The following is a 17,417-nucleotide window of genomic DNA, read 5'->3' as shown; positions in this document are numbered from 1 at the left end:
AAAATAGGTAAGAGATGGACAACATTTTTTTTGAAAAACTATCACTTTTATGTTTTAAAAGATAAATATTTAGAGTAAGTCAGTAAAAAAATGAAAGTCAATAATTTTTTAGATTTGTTTTCTATTAGTGCCAAATAGAAGTACTATGGGCGCACAGGACAATGTCTGGAAAATTCCATTGGTTACCAAGGCTTGGCGGGATGCTCTAAAACAAGAGTCCTCTGAGCAGTGGATGTTGGGTTGCCACCTAACTTGTCCTCTTTGATTCTTGGTGGGTGGGCAATTGGATGAGAGGGGGAGGAGATGGATTCCAAACCTCTCCTTTGCAATGTCGGGAGACTCAACTAAATTTGAAAACCAGGTGGTACCAATTATAAACCTACAAGTTCCTCAACAGAAAAACTGCACCCCTTAAGGGGGCTTTACATGCTCCAATATCGCTAATGATTTATCGCCGGGGTCACAGTGTTTGTGACGCACATCCGGTGTCCTTAACGACGTCGCAGCGCGTGACACTTACGAGCGACCTTAAACGATAGCAAAACTGGCAAAAATCGTTGGTTTTGGAGATGTCGTCCTAAAACCAAATATCGTTGCCTGCTTAGTAGCGATGTTGTTCCTCGTTCCTGCGGCAGCACACATCGCTATGTGTGACACCGCAGGAGCGACAAACATCCCCTTATCTCCGTCCACCGGCAATGAGGAAGGAAGGAGGTGGGCGGCATGTTCCGGCTGCTCATCTCCGCCCCTCCTTTGCTATTGGACGGCTGCCGTGTGACGTCGCTGTGACGCCGCACGACCCGCCCCCTTAGAAAGGAGGTGGATCGCCGGCCAGAGCGACGTCTCTGACCAGGTATGTGCGTGTGACGCTGCCTTAACGATAATGTTCGCTACGGCAGCGATCACACAATATCGCACAAACGATGGGGGCGGGTGTTATCGCGCTCGACATCGCTAGCAATTGCTAGCGATGTCGCAGTCTGTAAAGCCCGCTTTAGTCAGTCCATAGAAAGTCTCTTACACCTATTTTGCATTGACAAAGGGAAAAAAACCTCAAAATAGTTGTGTGTAAATAGTGGCCTTTTACATTTGCAGAATATTCTAGTTTGGCTTTATGTTCTAAGAATCTAAGTTTTTTAAGGGTCTGTATTGACTGTTAAGATTGCTATCTCCAAAAGATGGCAGTGTAGACCCCTTTATTCCTCTGTGCAGAGACTATTTGCTTAGAAAAACATCTAATGACTGGTATCAATTTTAGATAAAAATCAGATTGTGGCTCTAGATTTCGTGAATATTTGTTTACAACTGAAGAACATGTCTTAAAGAATTTGTGTGTATTTTTGCAATCTTAAGGATTGAACAATTGAAGAACAAAAAAAAATCATGTTTGGCCCAGGTCCTGGATCAGCTTTTACCACCCATCAGCTCTGGCAAGCCATATGATTAACCAGCAGTGGTCACTACAGGTAAAATGTTGTATTACATGCGGGGATTGAGTAGTTGACTATTTGATACATGGACTGGCTGGTTCTCCAGAGTGTCAGACACTCTATGTAAGATATATGGGAGACACAAAAGCACAATAGGGTTATATTCGAGGGATAATGAGCGAAAACTTGCTCTACTGGGAGTGTTGTGTCAGACACAACCACTGTTGTACCAGAGATACAGACGATGCTTCAGTGGAGAAACAAGGGCTAACACTGCTCTGCCATAAGAAGAAAACTTCAGAAAGCATCCTGGATAGTGATTTTCTGTTAAGCGTTTTATAGTTAAGCTCCTTCCTCACGAACAATCACTATTCAATGATGACTACTCCTGGTATCCGAAACGCATAAAATCATTGTTCAGGATCCCATCTGCAGTTTTCTTCTTACGAAAGTGCGGTGTTTACCCTTTTTTCTCCACTGAAGACACTCTGTTAGCTGCTTTGAGGTATCAATGGGATCCTCGCAATCTCAATATTCCCTAGTGGGGCATAAAGTAAGGTCTTTATGAGATTAGTTGATCTGCTCTGATGTTTATGACCATTTAGATCTTAAATTTTATTCTTTTTCTTTTTTTTTGCAGTGGTCAATGACATAAATCCAACCCTACTTTCTACATCATTCCATGGTTGGACAATGAAAGATTTATTTTTTGCGCCTTATGGCATTAAAACATTTTGTTGGTCTATAATTAATGGCAGGACCTGGATTTGGACCAAGAAGACCGTGTATTCTGTGACTTGAGTGTTAGGTATGGAGCCACTTATGCAACTTCAACAGCCATATTCTCATTTGAGATGACCTAATCACCTTTCCATGGGAATTTTTTTATATATGAAGTTGTATGGTTATCTGGTGCTTAATTTGGCAACCAGTAGGCAACAACTCAAGCTTGGGAGATTCTTCATTTCTCTTGGACCATTTTTAGGACTTCAATGCTATGGGATCATATTACAAGATGGAAGTCATCTTCACCTGCCAATTCAAATGGGACCAGCCAATCATCTAATGTGTTTGTGGATCTCAAGATTTTCCCCCCAAGAGTGGATTTGTGGTGGAGAGAAGGGTTAGGTCATTTCAATCTCAAAAGACAATTCTATTGTTTTAAGAGTAGCCTGGTAGCTCTCTCTTGTCCTTCTCCTTTGAAAACACAAGAGCGTTTGGCCGAGCTCAGCACTCATGTGTATAGAGGGATCGGGCAACATATCTGACTGGCCAACAGCTATCTAAGGTGTATGGCGAGCTCCACTCTTTGTTAAGAATGATTGCAGTTCGGCACTGGTATGGGAGCACAGTGGTACCTTCAACCGATCTATAAGTACAACATTTGGAGTGATGTACCAAACTACATAACCCCATACCTAAGAGGAGTCAATTGATTCAATGTGAGTTAAATTTGTGATTAATTTTTAGGAATTCTCCTAACTTGGCGAATGTGAACACATTTTTATGAATTGCCTAAAATGGTCGCTGCCATTTTACACATTGCATAAGGCTGCAGAACCCAGAGAAGGATCATTTGTTCTCAAACACAGCACATAATGCCTTTAATCTATCACACCACATTTTAAAGTATAGATAATCACGAGGGACTATCCTAACCTGTGCAAAAGTAAGGCTATGTGCGCACGTAGCGTTTGTCCCTGCAGAAATGTCTGCAGCGATTTGAACAGCACACGTGCGCTTCAAATTGCTGCAGAAAGAGTACGTAATGAAAAAAAAAAAAGCTGATTCCATGCGCTCTGAGTGCAGCCCCTCCCATAGACAGAGCGGGACCTGCATGCAGAGCGCAGGAAAGAAGTGACATGTCACGTCTTAGAACGCACGCTTCGGGCAGCAGCCGAATCGCTGCGCTCTAATACGCCACGTTCACACGTCTCCTGCATAATCTCCATAGATTGTGCAGGGGACACAGGACGCAGGTAGTTACGCTGCAGTGCAGATCGCAGCGTAACTGCATGCAAATATGCAACGTGCGCACATAGCCTAAAAGCACGGGTTATGGTGAATCTGGATATTGAGAGGACATCACAACTCATAGCTTTGCCATAGAAAAAGCCATAAAACACTGATGAATCTGTACAGATGTTTATGACAGCTCAGCAAGAAGATTAGCAAGGAAAATGTAATAATTCAGATTTAATTGATAGGTTCTCACGGGGTGTGATGAGGTAACTTGGAACAGGGGCACCTACACTGGCTCTAGGGCTAGGGTCATCCTAGCTGTCCCTGTTCCCAAATATACATCTAATGGTGATGAGGTTTGGGCTGCCTTCCTAACCCTAGCTCCTGAATATCTCTGATCTACTATATTCCCTCTTCCCCACCACTGGGGAGGGTCAGGACAGTAGTGTTTTTTCCCACACAAATAGATGGACAGGGAGAAACCACTGCACACACACACACACACACACACACACACCGTGGATAGACAATACGTGCTCAGGAGGAAATAAGCAGACAACGAGGATATTTCACAACACAGGAGGTCACCAGAACTAGATCCCCCTACAGCACAAGGACCGGTATCACAAACAAAGCTATAATCGGCGTGGGGAACAGGCTTCACATCTTTTACAGGGTGGAGGCAGCTGTGATAGGCTTCCACAAACCTGTGACCCTAGAAGCAATCCACAGGCTAGCAGAAATTAACTCCTTCTAGACTGATCACAAATAAGCACACACATGTTCGACGCCCGAGTCTCACTGAGCAACTCAAAAACACCAAGGAAACCATAGTGTGAGGTGTTCGGCTCTGTAGTGTGACCAGGGTTAGAAGTCGCCATGATACTCAGTGAGTTTAGAGCTGAACACTGTGTGACATAGGTAGAAGGTGATAGGAGACTCCTACAGTATATAAGCAGCAATTTAATTTTGTGACTAGTCAAACTTAGTAGCAAAATAATGAAAAAAATGATAAACCCTATTTTCTAAAGATGTATTGGCTATTCTGGGCTTCTTCAAGGTATACATGTTTCCCATCCTGAGTCCGACTTTACTTTTACTAATATTTATTTTATTATTTATATATTTATTTTGAATGGTTGTATTTGAATGTGTTGATTAACCTCTGGGAAGTCTTGGATTCATTATTTGGATTCGAGTTTCAGATCAAAAGCAAACTTATGGAACAAGGGGTCTAGATACTGTTATTGCACATCAGGACCTCACCTCTAAAATGTTATACTGTGTAGATAATGAGAGTATTCCTTCATATCTCTAGATTATTATTTGGAAAGATCTTCCCCCTATATCTTCCAGGGGAAACTAAACAAATATGGCTGTGAGCTGTTGAATTTTACCATCTGCAGTAAGTTTTCAATACATATAAATATATTTCTAGACATGGGCACAGTGGCGTAAGTTGAAGCTCATGGGCCCCATAAAAGCTCCAACAAGGCCCCCAATTATTGCAAGCCTTTAATAGTATTGGTCTTTTCATATAAGCCAAAGGGTCTTTTTTGGCTTTTTAGCCTTCAGGGCCTGGTTACGATTGCAACCCCTGCACTTATTGTAGTTACACTCCTGGATGTATAGTTAGGTCCAGAAATATTTGGACAGTGACACAATTTTCGCGAGTTGGGCTCTGCATGCCACCACATTGGATTTGAAATGAAATCTCTACAACAGAATTCAAGGGCAGATTGTAACGTTTAATTTGAAGGTTTGAACAAAAATATCTGATAGAAATTGTAGGAATTGTACACATTTCTTTACAAACACTCCACATTTTAGGAGGTCAAAAGTAATTGGACAAATAAACCAAACCCAAACAAAATATTTTTATTTTCAATATTTTGTTGCGAATCCTTTGGAGGCAATCACTGCCTTAAGTCTGGAACCCATGGACATCACCAAACGCTGGGTTTCCTCCTTCTTAATGCTTTGCCAGGCCTTTACAGTCGCAGCCTTCAGGTCTTGCTTGTTTGTGGGTCTTTCCGTCTTAAGTCTGGATTTGAGCAAGTGAAATGCATGCTCAATTGGGTTAAGATCTGGTGATTGACTTGGCCATTGCAGAATGTTCCACTTTTTTGCACTCATGAACTCCTGGGTAGCTTTGGCTGTATGCTTGGGGTCATTGTCCATCTGTACTATGAAGCGCCGTCCGATCAACTTTGCGGCATTTGGCTGAATCTGGGCTGAAAGTATATCCCGGTACACTTCAGAATTCATCCGGCTACTCTTGTCTGCTGTTATGTCATCAATAAACACAAGTGACCCAGTGCCATTGAAAGCCATGCATGCCCATGCCATCACGTTGCCTCCACCATGTTTTACAGAGGATGTTGTGTGCCTTGGATCATGTGCCGTTCCCTTTCTTCTCCAAACTTTTTTCTTCCCATCATTCTGGTACAGGTTGATCTTTGTCTCATCTGTCCATAGAATACTTTTCCAGAACTGAGCTGGCTTCATGAGGTGTTTTTCAGCAAATTTAACTCTGGCCTGTCTATTTTTGGAATTGATGAATGGTTTGCATCTAGATGTGAACCCTTTGTATTTACTTTCATGGAGTCTTCTCTTTACTTGTTGACTTAGAGACAGATACACCTACTTCACTGAGAGTGTTCTGGACTTCAGTTGATGTTGTGAACGGGTTCTTCTTCACCAAAGAAAGTATGCGGCGATCATCCACCACTGTTGTCATCCGTGGACGCCCAGGCCTTTTTGAGTTCCCAAGCTCACCAGTCAATTCCTTTTTTCTCAGAATGTACCCGACTGTTGATTTTGCTACTCCAAGCATGTCTGCTATCTCTCTGATGGATTTTTTCTTTTTTTTCAGCCTCAGGATGTTCTGCTTCACCTCAATTGAGAGTTCCTTAGACCGCATGTTGTCTGGTCACAGCAACAGCTTCCAAATGCAAAACCACACACCCGTAATCAACCCCAGACCTTTTAACTACTTCATTGATTACAGGTTAATGAAGGAGATGCCTTCAGAGTTAATTGCAGCCCTTAGAGTCCCTTGTCCAATTACTTTTGGTCCCTTGAAAAAGAGGAGGCTATGCATTACAGAGCTATGATTCCTAAACCCTTTCTCCGATTTGGATGTGAAAACTCTCATATTGCAGCTGGGAGTGTGCACTTTCAGCCCATATTATATATATCATTGTATTTCTGAACATGTTTTTGTAAACAGCTAAAATAACAAAACTTGTGTCACCGTCCAAATATTTCTGGCCCTGACTGTACATCTGTATGGGTGATTTGTGTTCCTCAGGGGTGGGGTTTATAAAGTGATGTAACTTCCTGTTTCATTCTCACTTCCCCTTTTTTTCATGAAAAGTGGCAAATACTTGTCTGCGTGTAACATATCTGTGTAGTCTTGTTGTGTATGTGTATTTATATCTGTTAGTTATTTTTATACTGTACTGTGTACATATTTTTTTACTTTGATGATTTTCCTGTAGGCATATCTTGCAGTGACTAAAAGGGCTCTGCCAGGTGCACAGGAAGCCCCAGCAAGCAACGCAATACACAGGGTATATGATACAACAGTGGGCTCTGACGCTAGGGAAAGGAGAGCAGGGTCACTCCTAAATTCCCCTGAGGCTGATCCCTGCACTCTCTAATGTCCCTATACAGAATCTTTTGCCCCCTCGCCGATCACGTGCCTATCCCTGTCTTTCCCTGGACTCAGCCATGTAGAGTGAGCAAGGCAGTGGGAATGCTAGTCAAACTCTAAAGACACAGAGAGGATAACACAGGGGTAAAATAAACAGCAATTTTACAAAACACTCCAAACAACAAGAGGTACTAGTGAGGAACAGACCAGAGGGACAAAACCACAAAAGGACTAAGGAAGGGAAAAACTCACAGCTTTCACCCAGCAAATGTTCTCTAAATGACTTCCTGGTCCACAGATTCCCTCTAGAGGCAAGTAAATCAGAAACTATCACCAGCGATTACCTGGGTTAGGAGGGAAGTCTTTATAGCAGAGCTATTCAGCAATACAAAAAAGGTGGCTATACATTTCATTCAGAATTAAGGAGTCCAGAGGATCTACTTAACCCTAGCAGCACTTGATAAAGGAGAATCTGCACAGCTAGAAGTATTAACCTGCGCAAGTGTGTATGTAGCCCTGCGCTGTGATCTCCTGACACCAGAAATAAGAGGGACCACTTCCATTGTGACACCCTCGTGAGATGGTATTCGGGTGCGTGCCCTCGATCAGTATTTGCAGCATTATGGATGCAGTATGATTCAGCTACGTCCAAAACGCTGCGGTGTACAGTACAAGCATAGTGAATGGGATTTCTAAAAATCCCGTACCAACTGTGCTTGTTTTTTCCTCAGCAAACACTGACCTGCAGTGCATCTTTCTAGATCGCAGCATGTCAATTGTCAATGTTTGCTACGGAATCACATGCGTCCTCCAGAGGGAGAACACAAGCAGGAGACCGCAGACCACTGAACCCTGATCGTGGGCACAGGCAGCTGCGGTCTCCTGCGTGCACCTGTGGAGGAAACACATGGCCCCACAGGTCAGGACTCATTGCGTTCAGAATGCAGAGTCTTGATTGTGGGCACATACCCTTAGCCTTATCAGCCCAAGGGAAGGGCAATTCTTCAGCCATGGTTCCCTAGAGGTTTCCTCCACTGGAGGTTTTTCCTCTCCTGAGTGCTGCAGAAATATTACTATTGTCTGAAAATCCCTTTTGAGTTTCAAATAACATTTCTACAACAAGAAATGTCTGGTCTATAGTCATATTTTTACAGAATCCAATCTGAGATGTCTGCAGGTTTTGATGTACTAACTTTAACCACTGGAATAAGACTATGTTCATGATGAGGTTTGTATGTTGAGGTTACTATGATAATGGTAGACTGATCCAGTGGTGGTCACAGTGGCCAACAAATCCGTGAGGATTCTAGACTGAGTCATTGGTGCCCTCAAAGTATAATGGTTCTACTAAAAGAATGACATGGAATGGGTCTTCTTTGGTTGTTGTGAATCTCGACATGAAAATGTAAGACTCCTTGTTGTTCTTATTTATTTTCAACATTTTGTTATACAAGGTACCATATTTTTTCGGAATGTTCTGATTTCAAAGATATTAAATACCAATAAATAATTTCACCTGACGACTACAATAATGATGGCTACTTATTGGAGACATTCGTCTGGTTACACATTGGACCTCTCTTGTGTTGTGCTAAAAATAAAAACCTTCCGCACCATTACTCCATCTCCACTAACCTTACAAGAAGAGACCATCATCCATAAACAGGTGTCACAGCACCAAACATGTGCCAAGAAAACATTCCCCGCACCATTACGTCAGTTCCACCATCCAGAACTGGTGACAGCAAGGGTTCCTCTAATGCTTGGAAAGTAAAGGCACTGGAGATGGCTATGTGTACTAAGGAACGATGAGTTGTGCATTCGGACATGTTAGTTGGAGACCAGATCTGAAGTTTTTTTGATTGTACATTGCCTTTTCTTCATAATGATTCTTCATATCCCTCTCTTACCCTTATATTAGAACAATTCTTCACATCCTCCTCTGATCCTTTCATCACAATGATTTTTTATATACTCCTCTGACCAACTTAATCAGAACAATTTATCACATGCTCCTCAGTCAGGCTCCTTTGATCAGAACAATTGTTAACATCCTACTCTGACCCTTTTATTGTAAAAATTCTTGACATCCTCCTCTGATCCTTTTATCAAAATGATTCTGCACGTTCTCCTTTGACTCCTGTTTTAAGAACATTTTTGACAGCCTCCTCTGATCCTTCATCAGATTGATTCTTCATATCCTCCTCTAACTCATTTTCTCAAAACAATATAATACAATATAATACATCCTCCTCTATTCCCTTTAATCAGAACAATTCTTTACATCCTACTCTGACTCTTTTATTGGAACAATTCTCCTCTTCTGATTATTTCACCAAAATGATTCTCAGCCTTGTCTAATCCTTTCAACAAAACAAATTGTTTACATCCTCTTTTGACTCCTGTTATAAGAACAATTCTTCACATCCTCCTCTGATCCTTTCATCAAAATAATTCTCACCCTTCTCTGATCCCTTCCTAAAAATGATTCCACACTTCCTTTTTTGACTCCTGTTTTAAGAACAATTCTTAAAGGGAACCAATCACCAGGATTTTCACATATAACCTAAAGCCAGTGCTATACTGGCACTATCAGGCTGATTCTATACATACCTGCGGTGGTCAGCTCGGATGTTTAGGTTTTCAAATCCAGTTGCACTGGAGCAGATAATATATTCATAGTTATCCCCTCCTCCTGTTAGAATTAGCATAAGTATTATACAAACGACTCACTTTGTCTGGCAGGACCTGTGGTGAGCTCATACCCATGTGACCAGAAGGGGCGGGGCCTCAGCCACCAAAGCTGGATACCAGGTCACATGGGTATGAGCTCACCACAGGTCCTGCCAGACAAAGTGAGTAATTTGTATAATACTTATGCTAATTCTAACAGAGGGTAAAGATAACTATGAATATATTATCTGCTCCAGTGCAACTGTCACTCACCAAGCTGCTCATTTTATAAACTTTACTTTCTTGGATTTCAGAACCTAAACATCCCAACTGACCACTACAGGTATGTATAGAATCTGCCTGATAGTGCCAGTATAGCACTGGTTTTAGGTTATATAGGAAAACCCTGGTGATTGGTTCCCTTTAACATCCTCCTTTGATCCTTTCGTCAAAATAATTATTTATAGCCTCTTCTGATCCTTTCAGTAGAATGATTCTTCACATACCTCCTCTGATCCTTTTCATCAGGGTGATTCATTATATCCTCCTCTGATCCCTTTCGTAGAAATCTAGTCTATATTTACAGCATCCCCTATTGGCTGTTTATCCTATCTCACAGCATTATCTATATAGTCTCCACACTGTTGCATGAGAAAACCGCACACAGTTGGCACTTTCTGAAATACTGGCCCTTGCTAGTTTGTCACCAATGGACATGTCTAGTTCAAAGTATCTGTGACAACTGCTCTTCTTTTTCTAATTTGTACCCACTTGGCAACTCATTCATGAAAAATAAATTGCTCAGTTTATTTTATGCTGGGCCACAAGATTAAGGACCAGGACTCCTCAGGGCGGCTCTAATGAAGAATGGCAGCTGTGTGTAATAAAGTGGCCATTTATTGTATTTTTATAAGGTCTGTAATAATTTAAAAAAAAAAAAATCAGTGACATCTGCAGAAAATCGTTTGTGCATGCTATTGTAGTATTATTCTTCTTTATTAATTTAGCTATATTGTTCCCAAATTTAGAAATATTATTAACAGGTATGTGAGGTATCTTTAACCTGTTAATGACCCATGCCATGCTATGCACATTATATATACCCAAAATAATATCAATAAAAAACAATCCTCCCATAGCCTCAGATTCCAAAAATGTAAAATGTTACGGCTCTGGGAAAGTTGTGACACAAGCTAGATTTTTTCAGAATTTTTTTTTTCACCACTTAAAAAAAAACAAAAACTATACAGTTGCGCTCAAAAGTTTACATACCACGGCAGAGTTTGGCCTTTTTTTCAGAGAATATGAATGATAACACAAAGACTTTCTTTCCACTCATGGTTAGTGGTTGGGTGAAGCCATTTATTATCAAACTGCTGTGTTTTACCTTTTTAATCATAATGACAACCAAAAACATCCAAATGACCCTGATCAAAAGTTCACATCCCCTGGTGATTTTGGCCTGGTAACATGCACAAAAGTTGACACAATTGGGTTTGAATGGCTAATAAAAGGTAACTTCCTCATGTGTGACCTGTTTGCTTGTAATCAGTGTGTGCATAAAAGCTGAGAGAGTTTCTGGGATCCAGACAGACTCTTGCATCTTTCATCCAGCCATTGACATTTCTGGATTGTGAGTCATGGGGAAAGCAAAAGAAATGTGAATAGATCTACATGAAAAGATAGTTGAACTGTATAAACCAGGAAAGGGATACAAACAGATATCCAAGGAATTGATAATGCCCTATCAGCAGTGTTCAAACTGTGATTAAAAAATGGAAAATCAGGGGCTCTGTAAAAACCAAACCACGATCAGATAGACCAACAAAAATTTTAGCCACAACTGCCAGGAAAATTGTTCGGGATGCAAAGATAAACCCACAAATAACATCAACTGAAATACAGGAGTCACTGAAGACTAGCGGTGTGGCTGTTTCAAGATGCACAACAAGGATACACTTGAAGAAAAATGGGCTGCATGGTCAAGTTACCAGAAGAAAGCCATTACTGCGCAAATGCCACAGAGTATCTCACCTACAATATGCCAAACAGCACGGAGACAAGCCTCCAAACTTCTGGAGCAAGGAAATTGGGAATGATGAGACCAAAATCAAACTGTTTGGCCAGAACCATAAACGTTACATTTGGAAAGGTGTCAACAAGGCCTATGATGAAAGGAACATTATTCCTACTGTAAAGCATCGAGGTGGATCGCTGATGATGTGGGGATGTGTGAGCTATAAAGGCACAGGAAACATGGTCAAAGTGGAAGGAAAGATGAATGCAGCACGTTATCAGCAAATACTAGAGGCAAATTTGCACTCATCAGCCGAGAAGCTGCGCATGGGATGTACTTGGACGTTCCAACATGACAATGATCCAAAACACATGGCCAAGTTGGCCTGTCATTGGCTACAGCAGAACAAAGTGAAGGTTCTGGAGTGGCCATCTCAGTCTCCTGACCTCAATATCATTGAGCCCCTCTGGGGAGAACTCAAGCGCGCAGTTCATGCAAGAAAGCCCAGGAATTTACTGGAACTGGAGGCTTTTTGCCAAGAAGAATGGGCAGCTTCACCATCTGAGAAAATAAAGAGCCTTATCCACAACTACTACAAAAGACTTCAAGCTGTCATTGATGTTAGAGGGGGGCAATACACGGTATTAAGGACTGGGGTATGTGAGCTGTTGATCAGGGTCATTTGGATGTTTTCGGTTGTCATTGTGATTTAGAAGAGAAAAAACAGTCTGACAATAAATGGATTCACCCAACCACTAACCATGAGTGGAAAAAAAGATTTTCTGTTATTTATTTATCATTCATATTCTCAGAAAAAAAAGGCCCAGAAAGCAAAAAATCTGCCGGGGTATTTAAACTTTTTAGCACAACTGTATATGTTTGCCATCTAACTGTACTAGCTCGGAGAATCATACCACCATAGGTCAGTTTTATGGTGAAATAATTCTGTAAATAAAACAGAAAAAAGTGAAATTCTGCAATTTTTTTTTTTATTTTGCCACACTTGGAATTATTTTCTCACATATGATAAAATGCAAGGTGGAATTCAAAGGTACAACTCATCCCTCATAAAACAAGACCACACAACAAAATCTGTAGAAAAATAGCATATGATGTATACTGTGATATCAGAAAAGATTGATGAAGTACACAATGATATTACTGATCAGATGTAATGCACACAGTGATGTCACAGTACAGGGATAATACACACAGTGATGTCACAGTACAGGGATAATACACACAGTGATGTCACAGCACAGGGATAATACACACAGTGATGTCACAGTACAGGAATAATACACACAGTGATATCACAGTACAGGGATAATACACACAGTGATGTCACAGCACAGGGATAATACACACAGTGATGTCACAGCACAGGGATAATACACACAGTGATGTCACAGTACAGGGATAATACACACAGTGATATCACAGTACAGGGATAATACACACAGTGATGTCACAGCACAGGGATAATACACACAGTGATGTCACAGCACAGGGATAATACACACAGTGATGTCACAGTACAGGGATAATACACACAGTGATGTCACAGTACAGGGATAATGCACACAGTGATGTCACAGTACAGGGATAATACACACAGTGATGTCACAGTACAGGGATAATACACACAGTGATGTCACAGTACAGGGATAATACACACAGTGATGTCACAGTACAGGGATAATACACACAGTGATGTCACAGTACAATGATAATACACACAGTGATGTCACAGTACAGGGATAATACACACAGTGATGTCACAGTACAGGGATAATACACACAGTGATGTCACAGTACAGGGATAATGCACACAGTGATACCACAGTACAGGGATAATACACACAGTGATGCCACAGTACAGGGATAATGCACACAGTGATGTCACAGTACAGGGATAATACACACAGTGATGTCACAGTACAGGGATAATGCACACAGTGATGTCACAGTACAGGGATAATACACACAGTGATGTCACAGTACAGGGATAATACACACAGCGATGTCACAGTGCAGGGATAATACACAGTGATGTCACAGTACAGGGATAATTCAGACAGCGATGTCACAGTACAGGGATAATACACACAGTGATGTCACAGTACAGGGATAATTCAGACAGCGATGTCACAGTACAGGGATAATACACACAGTGATGTCACAGAACAGGGGTAATACACACAGTGATGTCACAGAACAGGGGTAATACACACAGTGATGTCATAGAACAGGAGTAATACACACAGTGATGTCACAGTACAGGGATAATACACACAGTGATGTCACAGTACAGGGATAATGCACACAGTGATGTCACAGTACAGGGATAATACACACAGTGATGTCACAGTACAGGGATAATGTACACAGTGATGCCACAGTACAGGGGTAATACACACAGTGATGTCACAGTACAGGGATAATACACACAGTTATGTCACATTACAGGGATAATACACACAGTGATGTCACAGTACAGGGATAATGCACACAGTGATGTCACAGAACAGGGGTAATACACACAGTGATGTCACAGTACAGGGATAATACACACAGTGATGTCACAGTACAGGGATAATACACACAGTGATGTCACAGAACAGGGGTAATACACACAGTGATGTCACAGAACAGGGGTAATACACACAGTGATGTCACAGAACAGGGGTAATACACACAGTGATGTCACAGAACAGGGGTAATACACACAGTGATGTCACAGAACAGGGGTAATACACACAGTTAGGTAACAACACAGGTAAAATAATGTTCACATAATAATGGAAGTCAATTATATTTTGTGTACTTTTTCTACAGATAATTATTCTTCAGCTTCCAGAGCAGAATACACACTTGCAAGTGTGGCGCCATGGACAAGCCAGGACGTCACAGGTACTGCAACAACACACCCCACACCCCGGTTAGGAACATCAAAGTCAGACACAAATCCTTGTTGCCTCCCTCCAGGGGCTGATGTCCACACCAGGTGGGGCGGAGCCAGGCGGTTGGCTCCACCCACCGAGGAGTTCACAGCCCTGGAGGCGGGAAAAGGGAGAGTTAGAGTTCGGTGAGGGAAATTGAAGCAAGAGGGTAGTAGTTGAGGAGCTGAAGCAGACTGACCGTGTCCGGGTACGTGGCCCGGGCACCTGAAAGCAAGGTTGGCAGACGGTGGTGACCGTCTGCAGGAGAGGCCGATTGACGCACAGCCGTGGGGACCGGGGACGGGCGGTGGCCCGCCGGTGCCGGATCGGGGAGCGGGGAGAGGCCAGCGCCATCCGGCGGGGCCTACGGACCCCGACCAGGCTTGGAGTCGCCGTTGAACCAGTCAAGTCCATCGGTTTCCCAGCGGTAAGGACCCGACTGAAGGCGGCCGCTCAAACGTGAAGGGAAATACAGCTACCGCCACAGCTAGAGTTCCCAGGGCCAGCGCCTGCGGGCAAAAAGGGGCTCCTTTGGCCAACACACTGCTGGGGAGCGGGCTACTGGTGGGAAGCCAAAGGGGCCGAAAACACAACAAAGGTGCAGGGAGAGACAGTCACCGCCAACCTACCGGGAGTGATCACCGCAGCCGCCTGTGGGACCCGTCCATCCAGCCGTCTGTTTTACCAGAGACTTCGTGTATGTTACTGGCTGAGTGAGTACCACCGTGCCGTCTGGCACCGCGCTGCCCCAGCGACCCTGCACCTCGCCACACCCCGCCATCCACCTTCCAGTCACCATCACTGGGCCCCGGGACCACCAAATCCCCCTACCCACGGAGGGGAGAGAAACATCTCGGCTGCTCCCTGTCATCGCTCCCGGGATCCCCCGTCCAGAGCAGCGGTGGTGTCCCAACCTCACCACAAACCGTGGGTGGCGTCACGGACTGACTTCCTAAACCCAAAAATTATCCCCTTTCACTCACGGGCGAGGAGCGCCGCTCGAGTCCCCGGATCCAGCCCACCGCTCAAGCCACTGAGCAGCAGCAGCAGCGCCGGACCCGAGCGTTGGTGAGCGCAGCGCCCCGCTGCCCGTGACACAAGTTCTTACTAAATCTATATGAATTGTTGATGATTTTATTTACAAATTTTGCTGTGGATTTTTCAAGACTTGATGCAAATATCACAGCATATCTGACATGCCCATAATAGAGAATATTATACTCCATCCATCCATCCATCCCTCCATCCTCTGGTAGTGTTTAGTGTAGGATGGGAGGGGTGCAGTATCCTAGAAAAATTTGTCACCCCTGTGCCAGCACTTTGCCACCGGATATTAGACCCAGTACAGCTGGAATATTTAGTCTTCCCAACCTGCTTATGAATTTTGATCATATATGAAAAGTAAGTGTTTGCGTAAGGTACAAACTTCAAAACCTGCTCTTCCGCCTTCACGTTCTGGAAGGTGGGGGAGGAGAAGCCGGTGTGAAGCAATGTGCTACAGGTAACCGGCATGTGGACACGCAGCACAATGGGGCTCCTGATGTTACTAGCGTCGTATAGGTCTTCTGCAGGTGAGTGCTACCTGTGTACCCCACTGATTGTGAGTGACAGACACTTGTAAAAAAGGCCTTTTGTCTTCAGTGTCAGTGTGGTTTGTCTTCCTGATCCTGAAGCATTTCTTTGCAGCTAAAACCCATCCAAAGTTTAACAACTTTCTAATATTCTTTGTTCTTTGATTTTCCCCATTTTGGAGACATCTGTTTCCCGTCAGTTAGTGAGAACACTATCATGTAGCTGCTGAGACTAAGGCCCTCTTCCCATAAAACTGGTTCTCCAGTTATCTGTAGCTGCAGGACGGTGATTCAATGAGCAAGGGGAGTGTACGGGTGACAGCTTTGGGATTCTGCATTTACCTATAATGTCAAGAAATAGAAGAAGATACATCACACGGAGTGGAAAATCTGTTTTGGCTCAGATCTATATAGACTCATTATTCTTTGTGTGGGATCATACTTTTTGGTGGGCTTTGGTGGCCATCATACTCTGTGGTGGGGTGTATTAATAGCCATCACAGTTTGTTGGGGGGGCTGTTAGGGATAATAATATGTAGTGGACTGTGGGGGCAATCATACTGTGTTGAGGGGCTGTTAGGGATGATAATATGTGGTGGACTGTGGGGGCAATCATACTGTGTTGAGGGGCTGTTAGGGATCATAATATGTGGTGGACTATGGGGGCAATCATACTGTGTTGAGGGGCTGTTAGGGATCATAATGTGTGGTGAACTGTGGGGGCAATCATACTGTGTTGAGGGGCTGTTAGGGATCATAATATGTGGTGGACTGTGGGGGCAATCATACTGTGTTGAGGGGCTGTTAGGGATGATAATATGTGGTGGACTGTGGGGGCAATCATACTGTGTTGAGGGGCTGTTAGGGATCATAATATGTGGTGGACTATGGGGGCAATCATACTGTGTTGAGGGGCTGTTAGGGATCATAATATGTGGTGGACTGTGGGGGCAATAATACTGTGTTGAGGGGCTGTTAGGGATCATAATGTGTGGTGAACTGTGGGGGCAATCATACTGTGTTGAGGGGCTGTTAGGGATAATAATATGTGGTGAACTGTGGGGGCAATCATACTGTGTTGAGGGGCTGTTAGGGATCATAATAAGTGGTGAACTGTGGGGGCAATCATACTGTGTTGAGGGGCTGTTAGGGATAATAATATGT

The 17,417-nt window shown here is 43.1% G+C and overlaps 1 protein-coding gene across 2 annotated transcripts in view; it reads left to right on the top strand.

Moving 5' to 3' along the window:
* LOC142257766 (uncharacterized) overlaps positions 1-4,424 on the top strand; it is a 99,014-nt gene extending 94,590 nt beyond the window's left edge. For both annotated transcript variants that reach the window (XM_075329943.1, XM_075329942.1), the window contains 2 exons: positions 1,354-1,466; positions 2,071-4,424. The gene's annotated coding sequence lies outside the window, so the exon portion shown is untranslated. The remainder of the gene's footprint in view (positions 1-1,353; positions 1,467-2,070) is intronic.
* Positions 4,425-17,417: the final 12,993 nt, after the last annotated feature.

This window comes from Anomaloglossus baeobatrachus, chromosome 12 (genome assembly GCF_048569485.1).
Source record: "Anomaloglossus baeobatrachus isolate aAnoBae1 chromosome 12, aAnoBae1.hap1, whole genome shotgun sequence".
Classification (NCBI taxonomy): Eukaryota; Metazoa; Chordata; class Amphibia; order Anura; family Aromobatidae; genus Anomaloglossus; species Anomaloglossus baeobatrachus.
The sequence above is the reverse complement of the archived record's forward strand: the minus strand, read 5'-3'. Positions and strand labels throughout refer to the sequence as shown.